This window comes from Crinia signifera, chromosome 4 (genome assembly GCF_055691185.1).
Source record: "Crinia signifera chromosome 4, ASM5569118v1, whole genome shotgun sequence".
NCBI classification, from domain to species: domain Eukaryota; kingdom Metazoa; phylum Chordata; class Amphibia; order Anura; family Myobatrachidae; genus Crinia; species Crinia signifera.
This window is the reverse complement of record NC_139220.1, coordinates 259,691,378-259,704,965: the sequence shown is the minus strand read 5'-3', so window position 1 is coordinate 259,704,965 and position 13,588 is coordinate 259,691,378.

Here is a 13,588-nt window from a genome sequence, read left to right as displayed (position 1 = left end):
GATCATGAGGTGCTTTTCTGTGGTACTGTACGTGATTCATTATCCAGCTCCCATGATCAGGAAAGTGCATCTGCCTTACGGTTGGACAAGCCTGTACAGAAAGACAACTTGAAGTTAAATTGTGAAAAGAATAACACCCATCTGCCTTCACAAGGGTTAAGGCATGGGCTTTCTTTAAATATGATAAGCTCTTCTGGTCTGTATTAATATTGATCTCATAAGTGGCACCTTCCAGAAGGTATCGCCATTCGGCTAGTGCCAACTTAATGTTCAGCAGTTCTTGGTCTCCTATTGGCATAGTTACATTTAGCTGGAAGGTGAAACTCATGAGATCAGCATGAGTGGCACCTTCCAGAAGATATAGCCATTCTTCTAGTGCCACCTTAATGTCCAACAGTTCTTGGGCTCCAATGGTATAGTACTGTACATTCAGCTGGAGAAAACTTTGTAAGAGAAGAATCCACAAGTTTGTTGCAACACACGCGCCAAAATAATGCTTCTATGACTTCTGTCAGAGCGCCTATGAATTGACAGCTAGAAGTTGATTGCTTGCTTTGGGCAACTCCTCTACTGTATCTCTCTCCAAGGATTGATATATGTGTGAGAGAGAGAGTTTTGTCAATGATGAACAGCTTTTAAATAAAACCAAACGGACAATTTTTTTTTTGGCGGATCCCCTCCATGGTCCCCGATTCCACTGCCCTGTTTTCCCAGGTTGACCTCTTTTCCACTGAAAAGGGAAATCCGCGAAGGCAGGGCAGTGGGAGCACTGGCAGGATGTCAGCAGTTGGCGGACAGCAGCACGGGGGTCAGCTATGGGCAGGAACCGGCAGGGGATCAGCAGGGGGGTCAGTGATGGTTGGATGGGCACTGCCAGGGGGCAAGCTGTCAGCAGTGGATAGGCAGGCAGCGGGAGGCATCTGCACAATTGCAAAAACCTGCAAAAGCCGCTAAAAACCCTGCTTGATTCCTGGGTAGGAATCCAGGGTCACTAGACCATTTTTTTTTTTACTTTCACCTTTTCCACTGACAAAAACCCAGGGTCGGTGCGTGTTCACATGCAAAAACCCGGGATTTTTAAGTCAATGCAAAAGGGGTATAATGGGTACATCTACTATTGATTTAGAAAAATGAAAACCAAAACAAAAAAAAACAGTTGATGTTGCCCATAGAAACCAATCAGGTTTTAGATATCATTTTCTACGATGCAATAGAGAAATGAAAGACAGAATCTGATTGGTTGCTATAGGCAACATCACCTTTTTCATTTTAGGAAACTTTTTACCCCTAAGAGCAAGTCAAAGAACCAGGATAGAAGGACCCTGAAAGCCTTGGGAAAGTAGCATTTATTTCGGAAGAGAGTGGTCCATAGTCAGTGACAGATGCAGCTAAAAGATAAAGAATGATGTGGCTCTTTAGATTTAGCAGTCATTAAATTATTGACCATCAGTACATATTCTATGACATTTTTGGAAAAAGAGTTGCACTGAAGTAGGTGAGGTGGGTGTAGTTAAGTCTCTGAAGCGGCTTGGAGGGTTCAGAGATAGGAGAGATGGCATGGTAATTTGTGATAATAGTAGGATAGAAAGATACCAGTAAAATATGAATAAATAAAAAAGGTGCATGTCTCTGTTCTATATGCAAAAAATAGAACATGCAATTACCCGAACATTGTAAAGGTTGGGCAGCAAGTGATCCGTGCCTACCCACTCTCAGCATGCTCAGGAGTTAGCACATGTAAACCATCATTTTAGCCAGTTATGAGGCTGCAGACTGATTTCTGTTACACAGCTCATGCAATTAAGGAAACCTCTGACATTAGTACACATACAAGATACCCATATATCATCCCTCTAGCGCCATGTGCTCAAAATGGCTGCTGTGGCACCGAGCAGGGAATCCTTAGAGCTGCTATTTCAAGGAGGTAAAAACACAACAAAACTAAAATCCCCTTTCTATACACACATTGCTGCTGGGATTATACTGTAAATCCAAGTTACCCATTCTACCATACAGTGAGGCGAATACATAGCAGGCAGTTAATGGAGGTGGTAATGTAAGCACTTGGGTTGCACAGGAAAAAAGGGTAACCTTCCCATTGAGCAGTGGATCAGGCATACATAGGAATATACACTGGTCTCAAAATCCATTCTAGCACTTCACAAGGGTTATGGATGCAATGCATAGCTGACTACCCTCCTGCATTCTGCAGGAGACTCCCTGAAATAGCAGCAATCTCCCTCTCTCCCTCATTAGTCTAGCAATCTCCCTCATTTCACCTAGCCCACAGTACACTGTTACATTTTTTAGGGGAAAAGGAATAAGAGATAGTTCCATTTACATGGAATCATCAGCACCATTTCCCAGCACTTTACGAAGTATAGTATCTCTTACTAACTGCTTTTGGGGCTCATCTACATTTGGATATTTCATTGTAAAAGACTCCTCTCAGATGTAGCAGTACACACCCACGCTTCTTGGTGCCACGTTCACAATCTTTTTTCACAATCTCTCCATATATGGAACTAGACACGCCCTTTAAGTGGAGCATGACACTCAATGGGGCTCTGTGCAAAATTCTGCTACCAATTATAATCTCCCCGAAACTAGTTTTCAACAGAAGGCAGGTATGATGCAATGGTAGACAGTGTCTGGGTGGACAGACAATAGGTCAACACCAAAAATTCTACATTGACAAAAGGTCAGAATGCACATGGTCGACACTGACAAAAGGACAACACACAAAAAGTTGACATGGAAAAGGTTGGTACATGAAATGTCAACATGAGTTTGAAACTTTTATTGGTGTCAATGTCAACACCTGAGCACGGGGACCAGAATTAGTGTAGCGCTTTGTTCGCCATGCAGTGGGTCAGGTGCCTCGCTCCGTTACCTCAGCACACTTTACCGTTCCCAATCATGGTCCACATGGATGGTAAAGTATGAACAAGTCAAAAATTATGGAAAAATTGTGAAAAACTCACATCACCTTTTCATGTGTTGTCCATTGCCACGTCAAACTTTTGCTTGTGGCAACCTATTTGTTAATGTTGACCTTTTGGTGTGGACCTATTAGCAGGATTCCCCGTTACAAAACATCTCTCCTTTTCACACTAGTATAATTTCCAAGGTAGGAAATATTTGAATCCTCTATAACAGGCATGTCCAAACTATGGCCCTCCAGCTGTTCTGAAACTACAAGTCCCATCATGCCTTGCCACAGTTTTTATATTAGTTCATGCTGAAACTATGGCACGGCATGCTGGGAAGTGTAGTTTCACAACAGCTGGAGGGCCATAGTTTGGACATGCCTGCTCTATAATATCCTTATTTCCCCCTGTCTTATAGTGAATAAAGGCCAACGTTTTACTCCTTAACTGTCCTACCCCTGGAAAATTCAGCTCTAAGAGGCCCATTAATCATTAATTGCATAGGTAATCTGGGTGCAAAACTAGCACCCAGGATCACATTGCAGTATGCACATCCACTAGCCTGCAATGTGCTGTAAGGGCTGCAGGGAATTCTGTGTACGTGCGGTCCTGCTGACCACATATTTACAGAGATCATATCTGCCAGAGGGTTCCGGGTCATGCCTGGAACTACAAATGCAGTGAGTAGCCCATAGGCTACGACGGGCTACCGCCGAGTTCAGATGGCTGTAGCTGATGGTGTCAATCTCCAGAATGTTTTGCCCTCCAGAAATGGATAAATCACAACCACCCTAATGGGTATGTGGCTGCTGGTAAGAACTACAGCAGCTATCAGAGATACCTGCTGCAATGTCCTCCGACTGTGGTTTCTCCTATATACATTGAGGGGATACATCAAATTTGAAGCTAAATCCCAAAAATTGTTTGGTTATTGAGCCCCTTAGGGCCACAAATGCGAGACATTGGCATAAAATGAACACAGTGATCAAGAAAGATATACTTGAAATTGACTGGCGCCGGATGACACGCCGACAGTCAGGATCCCGACGCTGAAATCCCAACCGTTCAACTGCCCAACAGTCAGAATTCAGACCAACAGGGACTATTCTACCCCAGTGGGGGTCCACCACCAGCACATAGAGGGAGAATGGAACCTGTTGCAAGCGCAGTGAGCCACCGAGCCCACAGCGTGGTGAGTGCAGCAAACCCACAAGGGGCTTTTTTGCCCCCCCAGCTGTGATTCTGATGTCATTAAACTGAACTTCAGGATCCTTACCGTCATACCACACCCAAAATGGAAATGGTGCTTATTATACTGTACATGGCAGTAAAGAGGCAACTAATCAACCTGTATTTATGGTTATATCCGCAGACCTTTGAGAGATCCATCTATGCAACCCAAGCAACCTTATGATGTGTCCAAACCATTGCTTGAAACATGTGGAAAAATCTGCTGGAAATGAAGGTGTTAATTCAAATATTTTAGAAAAGTAACATTCAAGGTGGCATAATAACCATAGATAACTGTAATAATAATCAGAACATACTCGACACATACCTGCATATTTAATAGACTTCACCAAGAGCTCTGACTACTAATGGGAATGGAGGGAAGTACAGACTGGGAAAGCTTGTCCCATCTTACGGCACATTACAGCACTGCCAGCAAGGAGGAGGTTAACATATGATGAGGTCTAACGCCTGAGTCATGTTTCCCAAAGAATTTCAGGCAGCTCTGTAACTGCTAGATGAAGACTGTCCCTTCAGCTCCCCAGCCCAACTTTCCTCATGTCTCCCCTCTTTATCTTTCCTCTCATCTGTTCCATATCTCTTTGTTTCACTCTTTACCATAGATGTTATTATGGAGCCCCTGCAGACAGAACAAACCAGCAATTCATTTTAAGTTTACCTATCTTGGTTAGGTAGAGTTTGTACAATAAATGGGCTTGTCAGATCAGATCAATCATTTTACACAGGAAACACAAAATGCACAGGCTGGCAGTGAGCTGAAGTGGATGTTGGATGCTCCTGTTGCATGAATGCAGTTATTATTACCCTCCATTTATATAGCGACAACATATTCCACAGCTCTGAACAGTGAATTTTATTCAAGCAGATCGGTTCCGCCACAGTGGAGATTACAATCTTTCTCTACACCAGACACACACATCAGAGCCAATTTCGGCAGAAGCCAATTAACCTACCAGTATGTCTTTGGATTGCAGGAGAAAAGCATTTCACAGATTTGAAACCCACATGTACACAAGGCAAACACGGAAACTCCAGGCACATAGCACTCTCAGCTGTAATGGATATGAAGGCCACGGTAATATTAAACTCTGCTGATGCATATGAGCTTACTTCAAAGCAATCTATTCGTACATTGTGTATTATTTTATTGAGTTTTGAATAGAGCACCTACCGTACAGATTACACAACGTGTTACAGAGAATGATCATTCACATCCATAGTGATTGCAAATCCATATTCCATGCCACATGTTATTTCAGACTCCATTTAACCTAGAAGTAACCCTCGTGTAAATACTGGCAAAACATACAAACTCCAAACAGGGACCTACTTGCTACCAAACTCATAACCCCAACTCTGTGGGACCATACGGGTGTCCCCGTTATTCACACGAGCAGTAGTTTGGGTTTATTGAGTATTTGGTAAATGTCGCTTTGGCCAGCTCCATCCATAGCGTACTCTGATTTCCTCATGTTCATCTAAAATGGCTGCCACAGTACCTGACGAGTAGGGATGTCAATCCCGGACATTTTTTCAATCACGGAATTCTGGATTGAAAAATGCCCAATCCCGGGATTGGCTTCCCTAATACAAAAAACATACAAATACAAAAACCCGCCCCGGCCACACGCATATTTACTTACAGGTGCAGTGTGGGCGGAGGATGGAGCCTGGGCAGGTGCTCTCATGGAGGCGAAAGCAGGAGGTCAGCAGCGCGGTGCACACAGGAGACGGCGGCGGCTGTGTGGCCTGCGCAGCGTCACCTCTGACGTCGGCACGCTGCGCAGAGCCGCACTGCCTGGGACGGGAGTAGCCGGGCAGCGTCTGAGCATTAGCTCAGACGCTGCCCGGCATTACACTGTGCATGCGCAGTCTAATCCCGAAATCCCAGGATTAAAATCCCGGCGTTTTAGGGGCCAAATCCCTGGATCCCGCCGATCCCAATCCCGGGATTGGCCACCCTACTGACGAGCGATGTTTTGGGCAGACACAGAAACTGGGTACTATGGGGCCGATTGCACAGGTTCCGAATTTGGCCACATCCTCGGTGGTGGGGATCTGTGCATGTGCGACCATGCGTGTGTGCAAATCCCCCCCCCCCCTGCAGAGAGAGCTTTTGGGACGGGTGGCAGACATCAAATGACACCAGTGCCGCCCCCAATTTGTCAGGATTTTTCGTCTGTGAGGCCACATGCAAGCGGATGTGTAAGCATAGTGCAGGGTGGCGTTTACCTTCTCAACCACACTAAAAGCATGTAAGCAGCGCTTGAATGTTAATCAAGTACAAGTGTGATATAAATTTTAAATCTTTACTGATGACACAAATTATGCATAAATGCACACACAACAAGATAGATAAATAAAAAATTAATTAAAATAGGTACTTGTGAGTTATCCGGACGCCCGATTTCAAAATCGGGTCGGATCGGGCACATCGCATCGCATCGCATGCGACCATCGGATGCGATGCGATGCGATGCGATGACCCGATTTTTCCATAGGAATCAATGTTAAAATGGACTGAGTCCATTTTAACATGGAATTCAATGGGAAAAAGGGGTCCTTTTTATACCCCTACTATCCAAGTGGGCATGGAGTTGGATATAAACCTGTGGCGAGCGTAGCGAGCCACCGAGCCCGAAGCGTGGCGAGCGTAGCGAGCCCCGCGAGGGGACACGGAATACCGTCCCCTCGCGGGGCTCGCTTCGCTCGCCACGCTTCGCTCGCCACGCTTCGGGCTCGGTGGCTCGCTACGCTCGCCACAGGTTTATATCCAACTCCATGCCCACTTGGATAGTAGGGGTATGAAAAGGACCCCTTTTTCCATAGGAATCATTTTAACATTGATTCCTATGGAAAAATCGGGTCATTGCATCCGATGGTCGCATGCGATGCGATGCGATATCGCATCGCATCGCATCTGATTGTATGCCTTAACTTAAGGCATACAATCAAAAAATCGGGCGTCCAGATAACTCACAAGTACCTTAAAATAACATGAAAGAAATAAGTATATATTACAATTTGGATCGCTCATCCAGGATTGGGATGAAATGCATTCCTTGTAACCCAAGTGGAGAATAAGTCAAAGGTATGTGCACTTTACCAATATATACAGAATACCGTTCCTAGGTGGATTGTGCAGTGTGGACCCCTCTAGTGGAAACAACCTTCTCAGCCCGGAATAAGAGGATACAACTTCAACTGACTCCCACCAATTTCACTATCCTCCAGCGGTGGCTGGGAGACCCTTACAACTCGTGAGGATCATTCCCATTGGGGACTGGAATCCACCTAGGAACGGTATTCTGTATATATTGGTAAAGTGCACTTACCTTTGATTTATTCTCCACTTGGGTTACAAGGAATGCATTTCATCCTAATCCTGGATGAGCGATCCAAATTTTAATATATACTTACCCTATTTCTTTCATGTTATTTTAATTAATTTTTTTATTTATCTATCTTGTTGTGTGTATTTATGCATTAATTGTGTCATCAGTAAAGATTAAAATTTTATATCACATTTGTACTTGTTTAACATTCAAGCGCTGCTTACATGCTTTTAGCGTGATTGTGAATGTATTTTTCTTTGTTGATAAGGGACTGACACCCCCTTATTTAAGCAGCTGCATTCATTTAGAATCCCAGCCCCGGATCAGATTCTTTATTGAATCTATTGTGTGTGGCGTTTAGCTTCTCACTCGGCAGCAAATATACGCAGCCTATCAAGCAGGTCTGAATTGGGCCTTACAGTATGTACATTACTGGTCAAAACTTTTAGAACACCAACATTTTTCCAGTTTTTATTGAAATTTTTTTTTTGCAGAAAACAAAAAATTACAGAAAAAAAAGGAATCCTCGTTTTGCTTAAGAAAACTGAATCAAACTAAATTTCATGATGCCAGTCATTCTGCGCAAGTTGCCAACTCAGGATCAGTCAAAAAGGAGCCCAGCCCATCATATATATGTTTGACAGGTATTGTCACAGGGGTTTATTTACTAAGCAGCGACTTATAATACCCGCAGCATCCCAGCACATTTAAGCACACAATTACAAAGGTAGAAGCTAATAATAGCCAAACATGGGTGTTCTGCTATAATTAAAAGCTTTGCCCTTTGAAATATCGAATTCTGTGCTTAATTACGCCACAAAGCCGCAACTATTACAAGCAAAGGCTTAGTACATAGACTCACGCTCTGCGTAACCATTATTGTGCTCCGTCTTTGGCAAAATGCAAACCAATGTGTGATGAACCAAAGATTAATTGGTCCATATACCCTTCTTCCAGCCTTCAGTGACCCCACTGATTCGGAGCCCGGGCAAGCTTGTTCCCTATTTTGTTTTACTCTGAATCATAGATTAGTTTACAGTTTAGTTAACCTAAACTTTTTTTTTTTCTTTTTAAACATATAGTTGTTTACAAGTTATTTACTGGAAGCGAACTTCTGAAATGTCAATCAAAACCGGGCATGTAAGAGAACTTGCAACTTTTTGATCCATAAATAAAAAAGGGTGTCCCCTAGTGCTAAGTGTATAAACCAACCCAAAAGTCATACAATATTTGTGTCTCATACCAATGTGCCAGTGATAAAGAGCTTATCTTAACCAACCATCAGATGACGTCAGGTATAATCCTTCCTCCCAGACCATCTCAAAAGAGAGATGAGAAACTCATAAAATAAGTTTTATTACAAAAAAAAAGGTAAAACATTGAGATAAAATCAAGATGGGTGTACTGATCATAATGCAAAATGGACTAAATTGAAATATTTTGGTGATTATCCGGCGCCTCTTTAAATATATGGGCACATTAGGACCTTGGGGGAACCAGGCTGTGGGAGTGCTTGGTTAGGATGCGGAGAGTGGCGGTTGGGGGTCAGGCTGTGTGAGCTTTAGCTACTGCAGGGCAGGGTTAGTACTCAGAAGGGCTCGCTCTAGGGCAGGCATGCCCAAACTATGGCCCTCCAGCTGTTGTGAAACTACATATCCCAGCAAGCCTTGCTATTGTTTTCGCACTCCCTAATAGCAAAACTGTGGCAAGGCATGATGGGACTTGTAGTTTCACAACAGCTGGAGGGTTAGTTTGGACATGCCTGATCTAGGGGGTTATTCGGAGGTGGTCGCTGTTGTGTGAATTCGCAAGATTATTGATTCTAGAACTGCACATGCGCATGGCTAGCAGTAGGCCAAACTGTCCAAAAAAAACTATGAAAAAGATCATCGCAATCCCCTCACAACTCGGCTGACAGGAATGCGCTGTTTATGGGAAGCAGTATGCCGCTTTATGGGAGTGTCAGAAAAAACCCAGCAGGCGTTTTTACGGGTTGGGATCGTTTGGTCGAATGCATTATGGTCGAATGTCATTACATCGAATCCATTAGGTCGAATTGCTAAAAGGTCGACATGATTCTAGGTCGACATGGGAAAAGGTCGAAATGATTCTAGGTCGAAAGGTCATTAGTTCGACAGGTCATTAGGTCGACAAGGTCATTAGGTCGACATTCACAAAGTCGACATGGGGTTTTTCACTGTTTTTTTACCTGAATGTCAACACAGTCGACATGGACACAGTTTAAAGTGCACTGCATCCCCTCGCATCGCTCGCTATGCGTCGGGCACGGTGCCTCGCTACGCTCGGCACACTATTTTATTCTCCCACCACGCCCTAGTGGATGGTAGGGCATGAAATACCGCCTGTCAGCACATGTCGGCTCAAAAAACAGTGAAAAACCCCATGTCGACTTTGTGAATGTCGACCTAGACAATGTCGAACTAATGACCTTGTCGACCTAATGACCTGTCGAACTAATGACCTTTCGACCTAGAATCATTTCGACCTTTTCCCATGTCGACCTAGAATCATGTCGACCTTTTAGCAATTCGACCTAATGGATTCGATGTAATGACATTCAACCATAATGCATTCGACCAAATGACCGCATCCCGTTTTTACAAAGGTTGCGAGGTCTCAGAATTATGCGAATCTGAACAGACTGGAAAAATAATTTTATGGCGAGTTGCGAATGGATTATTTTATCAGTGATCCATTCACAATTAATTCACAGACTTGCACAGGGTGGGTATTCAGTCTATTCGGATGGCGACTAACCGATCGCAGGGCTTTGCAAAATCCTCCATCAGCGGTCAGGTCTGACAAACAAACTATGTTGAGGATACAGATGTGGGATCTGGTTTGTGGTATTTAGCTGGACACATTGGGGGGGGGGATTTACTAAGAATACGAATACGACTCAGTCATAAGTCATATTCTTAGTACGTCAGATTACGACTGGCATTGGTCGTAAATAGCGCAGATTTACAATCTACCTGGACTACAATAGGGAAGCATGGTGAAGGCATTCGTTTTGACACCAAACATGAAAAACTTCATTTTCACGTCTACATTTTTCATGTCGATCCTTTGATGCACCCCCCCCCCCCCCCCCCCTCACTAATCCAGTTAACGCTAGGGGCAATGTGTGGAAGACTGGTCTCAATTTCAAATGCAATTAGGATAAATGACATCACAAATCCCAGAGAAAACACCGCAGGTACTCCAAGCAACGAAGAACTAGTATTACGTGCCAGTTATGTGCAGGACTGCGAATGTGTTTTCTAGTTTAATTGCCACCATGGTAGTCTGAGTGCAAAACATAAGCTCCTATGGGCCAGCGGGCCCCCTACAAACCTGCCCCACGATGAGAGTTCTACTGAAGATGGAATGTTGCCCATAGCAACCAATCAGATTCTACTTCTTTATTTAGCATCTTTTAGAACAGCTGTTCCCAACTTTTTTTCTCTCCCTACCCCTTGATTAGGCTATTCATTCTTACAGTGGCAGTGAGCAGTATGCATATCCTTATGCTTGGCCTTATAATAAAAAGTAGCATGCAGTCAGAATCTGTGTCTGGCCGCTGGCTGTGTACAGTCTCTGGGGTTCCCGGTAACGCCTGTAGGACTAATGCCGCGGCTTCCACACCCATGTCAGCGCAGGGCAGATGAATGCAGAAGTCTGAGGGCAGCGCTGGTAGATCCCAGTGGATTGCTGGTCAGACTAAAGCACAATGAGATGCTGAGAACGCTGCACACAGAACCGGAAGTGATGCAACGTGGTTCATCTACACGGCAATGGGAAACTTCTTCCACCACTACCAATATTATTTTCAAATACCTCCAACTGGTCTGCAGCGTACCCCAGGTTGGGAACCATTGTTCTAAAAAGGTGATAAATAATGAAGTAGAATCTTATTGGTGGCTTGGGGCAACATCCATCTTCAAAAGAACTCCCATCTTAGCAAATGTACCCGTTATAGTACTATTGTGTGAAATGGTCTGTATAAAGGACTATGATTATTTTTATTACTAGGTTTAAACTGTATGAATACACCAAAGGAATTTTTAGTAGCTGTTTCTATATAACTAATTTTCCAATACCTAAGAATGATCATACTTACTGAATCGAGAGGTGTCATGCCAAGTATTGCTGTGTAATATGAGCACACATGAAGTTTGCAGGCAGGGGAGACGGGACTTGCAGGAAGGCTATCATTTTCTCTAGCAATTTAATTAAATCCATAAGTTCTTTGTGGCTTATTGTGCAACATTATTTACTCAGTTTAAGCTAAAAAGGCAGTGTCCTAGTAAGCGAGGTACTTTAACGAGGAAGCTCTTAGTTGTCATAACTTGGATCATTCTCAAGCAGATCACTGTTAATGAAGTGTTTTTTGGACAAACAAATTATATTTGCTACTAATGAAATCCACATTCCTGTACAAGGTCTTTATTCCGTTGCCATAGAAACCACCACCAAAGAGGATTGAGCCTGGAAATGTGGATCCTGGAAAAATTCTAATGCTGCTGTATAAAAGGCCTCTGCAGAATGGTCCTGAGCCTCTCGGAGTCCATAATGGCCGATGAACAAACACTGGGAGATTTGTTCTTTTCATTTTCAATATCTGGTTAGTTGTAGGGTACAAGGTTAAACTCGCTTTTTGCACGGACACATTTAAAATATTAACTTTTTGAAGATCTAAAAAAAATTAACATTAAATCCTTGTTAGCACTCTTTGCAAAAGTGTGTGACCTGCAGTAAGCACTGCGTCCTATGGTTGCATTCCACAGGATGTTAGACAGCAAAATATTTACACATGCAAATAGCGATCATACTGTAATTGGCCATTTTTGGACTTTGGCTGCATTTCTCATACTGTATGAACAGGTTGAGCATCCCTTATCGAAAAATGCTCTGGACCAGAAGGCTTTTGGATAAACAGATTATTCTGTATTTCAGAATAGTTTTATATTTCAATGATGTATCTTGCATTTAGGTTGCACAAACAGATGGAATACATACAAATATATTTAATTTGTGCATAAAACAAGGTTTAAACACAAAACAGTTTGTGTACTACTATCTCAGGTACGGAATTTAAATGCTAACCAATAATTTTATTGCACATATTTGGTGGCAGTTACATATCATGTCCCCAGTAGTGCTGTTACAGATGTCCCCGGCAGTGCTGTTACAGATGTCCCCAAGTAGTGCTTTTAGCAAGAATTTTTGGTACTTATGAGTTATCTGGGCGCCCGATTTTTTGATTGTATGCCTTAAGTTAAGGCATACAATCAGATGCGATGCGATACGATATCGCATCGCATGCGACCATCGGATGCGATGACCCGATTTTTCCATAGGAATCAATGTTAAAATGGACTGAGTCCATTTTAACATGGAATTCAGTGGGAAAAAGGGGTCCTTTTCATACCCCTACTATCCAAGTGGGCATGGAGTTGGATATAAACCTGTGGCGAGCGTAGCGAGCCACCGAGCCCGAAGCGTGGCGAGCGAAGCGAGCCCCGCGAGGGGACGGTATTCTGTGTCCCCTCGCGGGGCTCGCTACGCTTCGGGCTCGGTGGCTCGCTACGCTCGCCACAGGTTTATATCCAACTCCATGCCCACTTGGATAGTAGGGGTATGAAAAGGACCCCTTTTTCCCATTGAATTCCATGTTAAAATGGACTCAGTCCATTTTAACATTGATTCCTATGGAAAAATCGGGTCATCGCATCGCATCCGATGGTCGCATGCGATGCGATGTGCCCGATCCGACCCGATTTAGAAATCGGGCGCCCAGATAACTCACAAGTACCGAATTTTTTTATATTCTGGAATGTATGGCGTTCAGAATAATTTGGATAACGGATATTTGGAAAGGTGATACTCAACCTTCACGGAACCTCCTGGCCGGAGTCATGAATTGATCAATGCATTTAAGCCTGCAGCCCCCTTCAAGGGACCCCACTTTTCTGCAGGTCCTAACACTATTGCTCAAAATAGGCTAGTGGTTCCCAAACTGTGTGCCAGTCATCCTGGGGTGTCTTGGGACACTTGCAGGGTTTCCTC